Source organism: Martes martes (genome assembly GCF_963455335.1).
Source record: "Martes martes genome assembly, chromosome: 3".
NCBI lineage: Eukaryota > Metazoa > Chordata > Mammalia > Carnivora > Mustelidae > Martes > Martes martes.
Window position 1 is genome coordinate 90,970,990 of NC_137890.1, and position 5,514 is coordinate 90,976,503.

The following is a 5,514-nucleotide window of genomic DNA, read 5'->3' on the forward strand; positions in this document are numbered from 1 at the left end:
TTATCATTTGTTTCCATGAATTTTTTCAATTCTTCTTTAATTTCCTGGTTGACCCATTCATTCTTTAGAAGGATGCTGTTTAGTCTCCATGTATTTGTGTTCTTTCCAAATTTCCTCTTGTGATTGAGTTCTAGCTTCAGAGCATTGTGGTCAGAAAATACACAGGGAATGATCTCAATCTTTTGGTACCGTTTGAGACCTGATTTATGACCCAGGATGTGGTCTATTCTGGAGAATGTTCCATGTGCACTAAAGAATGTATATTCTGTTGCTTTGGGATGGAATGTTCTGAATATATCTGTGATGTCCATCTGGTCCAGTGTGTCATTTAAGACCTTTATTTCCTTGTTGATCTTTTGCTTAGATGATCTGTCCATTTCAGTGAGGGCAGTGTTAAAGTCCCCTGCTATTATTGTATTACTGTCGATGTATTTCTTTGATTTTGTTATGAATTGGTTTATATAGTTGGCCGCTCCCATGTTAGGGGCATAGATATTTAAGATTGTTAGGTCTTCTTGTTGGACAGACCCTTTGAGTATGACATAGTGTCCTTCCTCATCTCTTATTATAGTCTTTGGCTTAAAATCTAATTGATCTGATATAAAGATTGCCACCCCAGCTTTCTTCTGATGTCCATTAGCATGGCACATTGTTTTCCACCCCTTCACTTTAAATCTGGAGGTGTCTTCGGATCTAAAATGAGTTTCTTGTAGGCAGCATATGGATGGGTTTTGTTTTTTTATGCATTCTGATACCCTGTGTCTTTTGATTGGGGCATTTAGCCCATTAACATTCAGGGTAACTATTGAGAGATATGAATTTAGTGCCATTGTATTGCCTGTAAGGTGGCTGTTACTGTATATTGTGTCTGTTTCTTTCTGATCTACTACTTTTAGGGTCTCTCTTTGCTTAGAGGACCCCTTTCAATATTTCCTGTAGAGCTGGTTAGGTGTTTGCTAATTCTTTCAACTTTTGTTTGTCTTGAAAGCTCTTTATCTCTCCTTCTATTTTCAATAATAGCCTAGCCGGATATAGTATTCTTGGCTGCATGTTTTTCTCTTTTAGTGCTCTGAATATATCATGCCAGTTTTTTCTGGCCTGCCAGTTCTCTGTGGATAGGTCCGCTGCCAATCGAATGTTTTTACCCTTGTATGTTACCGACTTCTTTTCCCAGGCTGCTTTCAGGATTTTCTCTTTGTTGCTAAGACTTGTAAGTTTTACTATCAGGTGACGAGGTGTGGACCTATTTTTATTGATTTTGAGGGGCGTTCTTAGCATCTCCTGGATTTTGATGTTTGTTCCCTTTGCCATATTAGGGAAATTCTCTCCAATAATTGTCTCCAATATACCTTCTGCTCCCCTCTCTCTTTCTTCTTCTTCTGGAATCCCAATTATTCTAATGTTGTGTTGTCTTATGGTGTCACATATCTCTCGAATTCTCTCCTCATGGTCCAGTATTTGTTTCTCTCTCTTTTGCTCAGCTTCTGTATTCTCTGTCATTTGGTCTTCTATGTCACTAATTCTTTCTTCTGCCTCATTTATCCTAGCAGTGAGAGTTTCCATTTTTAATTGCACCTCATTAATAGCTTTTTTGATTTCAACTTGGTTAGATTTTAGTTCTTTTATTTCTCCAGAAAGGGCTTTTATCTCTCCAGAGAGTGTTTCTCTAATATCTTCTATGCCTTTTTCGAGCCCGGCTAGAACCTTGAGAATCGTCATTCTGAACTCTAGATCTGTCATGTTACCAATGTCTGTATTGATTATGTCTCCAGCCTTCGGTACTGCCTCTTGTTCTTTTTTTTGAAGTGAGTTTTTCCGCCTTGTCATTTTGTCCAGATAAGATTTGCTTTCTCCTGCTGTGGAATTCCACTGTTCTTGGTGACTGAAGTTGGTTTTGGATGGGTTTCCTGTTGATCTTCTGGGGGAGGGGCCTGTTGTAGTGATTTTCAAGTGTCTTTGCCGCAGGCGGAATTGCACCGCCCTTGCCAGAGGCCGGGTTTAGTAATCCGCTTGGGTTTGCTTTCGGGAGCTTTTGTTCCCTGAGCACTTTCCGTAGAGTTCTGGAGGACGGGAATGAAGATGGCGGCCTCCCAATCTCTCAGCCTGGAGGAGCTGAGGGCTTGGGGTTCCGCTCCTCAGTGCGCTCTCAGAGCAAAGTGCCCAACCGCCCCGCCTCCCTGGCCTGCGGTTGCGCCTTGAGGAAAGCAGTCAATTGCTGGAGCCTGGAGAAAAGCACCGGGTCACTTCCATCTCCGTGGCCTCCGGCCACACTCCAAGCCCACCCAGCCTGCAACCGACACAAGGTTGAGAGCTCGCTCCTCAGCTCTCTCACTGTAGCCGGCTTCCCCGCTCCAATTCCTGCGAGCTCCAAGGCCCTCAGACACCCCCGGTCCTCCCGTGACCCCATGGGGCCTGGGGTTATGCTGACCCCGCCTGGGTTTCCCCCCAGTTTAGCCCCTGGAGCGATGTCTCCCAGTGGAGCAGACTTTTAAAAGTCCCGATTTTGTGCTCCGTTGCGCTGCTTGCCGGGAGCCAGCCCCTCCCCCCGGGGTCTATCTTCCCGTCGCTTTGGATTCACTTCTCCACAGGTCCTACCTTTCAGAAAGTGATTGATTTTCTGTTTCTAGAATTGTTGCTCTTCTTCTCTTCGATTTCCCATTGGATTTGTGGGTGTTCACAATGGTTAGATAAGCTCTCTAGCTGATCTCCTGCTACCCGATGTCATCTCAGCCTGCTACTTCTCCGCCATCTTGACTCCTCCCCCAAGAAAGGTATGTTGTTAGACTTCTTGCCCATCGTGGTCAGCCTAGGGTCACTGTTCTATGTCTCTTACTCCAGCCACGATGACAGAGAAGCCACATTCTGGTATCATCACTAAGAATGGGTGAGAGGAAAACACCTCGGAAGTGGGGTAGAGGGGGAGAGGCCTTGCATTCATCAATTAAGTGCTCATGGTCAGAATGTACACACATCAATTTACACACAAATCCTTGACCAGAACTAGTTTTATGGACTCACTCAACTACAAGAAGCTAGGGAGTTTAGTTTGTGCCACGTACTGGCCATATTTGATGAACATCATTCATGATTATCATATCACTAATAGAAACAAGAAACCAGGTACAGTTATCCTGATGTAGGAACAAAGTCTGATCACAGGACATTTTCTGGCTCTCAGATTGGTATCTCATTGTTATCCCATTGTTATCTCATTGTTGAACTGACAACCAGACCTAGGCCTACGATGATAACAGCAGGGAATGGAAATAAAGCCTTTAATGAACCTCTAGGAAAAAAAATGTCTGAGACATAAGTAACCCCTCTTCTATGCTTCTCTTTCACAGTGTCTCCCAAGTTGTGAGAGACGGCCCTCTTCATTGCTAACAAAATTCACCATACCTTGTTATCTCATCTCTTGGATTCTGTGGGCCTAATTTTAATTTTTATCATCCTGTGTTCTTTTTCTTAAGACAGGTACACAAAATTTTTATGCATCAGGGACCATGGAAGATCTATTTGCCCTTGCCAGTAGCATCCCCTGCCACCAAGGAACTGTGCAATTTTGGTCTGGTGACTTAGTCATTCCTAGTGACAAGGGACTTCTCTGCCTAATTAATTTCTTTGAGCAAATTCATCAAGTCTGCAGAACCAACTCTTTTTTGGGGCCAGTTTCCCTTGTTTTCAGAGCACATATACATAGATTAATGCCTCACAAGACATTTCTGGCTGCAAATTTTATTCTAGAAGTGCAAGAATGGTAAACGCATGTGAACTGGCTACTAAGCACAGACAGCCTGTGCCTGGACCACTGGAAAACTAGAATGCTTCAGCTGTTAGTCTTAATGTACTAGGCATTTAAGAATCTCTAGGAGAGAAATGTAATTGGAACTTATGACAATTCAATTAAATACAGTAAAAAAAAATCATGTTTGTGATCAGCTATGCACTGTTAATATAGAGAATATATATAAAACTCAGAAAATCTGTTTAAAACAAAGAGGTCACATATGATGTCTTCTAGAATCTATTAATATACTGCTTTCTTCCTCAAAGAAAAGTGATTTCTGACTGTAGACATCTGGAAAAATTTTCTGCAGAAGGCAATTTCAGAAACTTTTGGAGGGTGAGAAGGAAGTGTGGATGCTGCAGGAATAATTGGAATAAGATGTCATTCTGTTCTGGAGGGGGTGAGAAGCATTTTCTGCTTACTAAGTCAGAGGAAATGGGTAATCCACATGTAGTCATGGCAATTCCATCTGCCAGTGCCTCACCTATTACTTTGCCCCATTTGTTTATTTCTAATTGAACTTCTTTTCTAATTCAACTTCATGCACAAGAACTCATCTGACATCTCTGTATGGTATGCTGCTTTGGGTGTGATAAAGACAGATACAATAGCTATGGTTCTCATGCTAAGCAACTTTGACTTTAAAAAGCCTCCACATATATTCACTTATGTGGTATCCACGTTTGCCCTGTGAATTTCATTTAGTGGAAATATACTTTTCATCATCTGACAAAGGAGGGTATAGCAATTTCCATGAACATTGGCTCCAAATAAACCAGGAATTAGGTGTCTAGCTTGCTTCTTAACTGGCAGTGTAACCTTAGGCAATTTATTTAATTTCTCTTAGGCCCATTTGGTTTAATCTCTAAAAAAAGAAAGATGATAACTGTATATATCATAAACTTATTGGAGATCTTAACTTAATTGGAGATCTTAATATAAAGCACCTGGCACGATTACTGGCACATATACAATTTTAATAAATGAAAGAGCAACATCACTTTCCTGACTAACATAAAATGTTTCTGAGGAAGAGGTTTTACTTTGTGCTTCACTCCATTTGTGAATCCTTTCCATCCTCTGATTGTGTAACCACATGGATACAAAATAGCTACTGAAGAGCACAGGATGTCCCATTGGCTTGCAAGTGGGCACCTTCGTTTCTTATGCAACAGAAGAACAATTTAAAAATGGGTGACGTTGAGAAGGGCAAGAAGATTTTTGTTCAGAAGTGTGCCCAATGCCAAACTGTGGAAAAGGGAGGCAAGCAGAAGACTGGGCCAAATCTTCATGGTTTATTTAGGAGAAAGGTCAGGCCCCTGGATTTCCTTACACGGATGCCAACAAGAACAAAGGCATCATCTGGGGAAAGGACACACTAATGGAGTATTTGGAGAATCCCAAGAAGTATATCCCTGGAGAAAAAATGATCTCCACTGGCATTAAGAAGACAGGGGAAAGAGCAGACCTGATACCTTATCTCAAAAAAGCTACTAAGGAGTAATGGTTGGCCATTGCCTTATTTATTACAAAACAAAAATGTCTCATGACTTTTTTTTTATGATTATTTAAATTGATTGCATACACCAGAATTCAGTTCATGAATGCCTGATAGAATATTTCGTTTGGACAGTCCTGATTTAAATAAGATTGGCTTGTGGTTAAATGACTATGATCAGCTTTTTGAACGTTGATAGTAAATCTGGTTCAGCAAGTGCTGTTACTGT

At 41.4% G+C, this 5,514-nt stretch overlaps 1 pseudogene across 1 annotated transcript; it reads left to right on the plus strand.

The window, feature by feature from the left end:
* Positions 1-4,977: 4,977 nt before the first annotated feature.
* LOC308339777 (cytochrome c-like) lies at positions 4,978-5,291 on the plus strand (annotated as a pseudogene). The gene has a single exon. The product of its transcript is annotated as a cytochrome c-like (transcript).
* Positions 5,292-5,514: the final 223 nt, after the last annotated feature.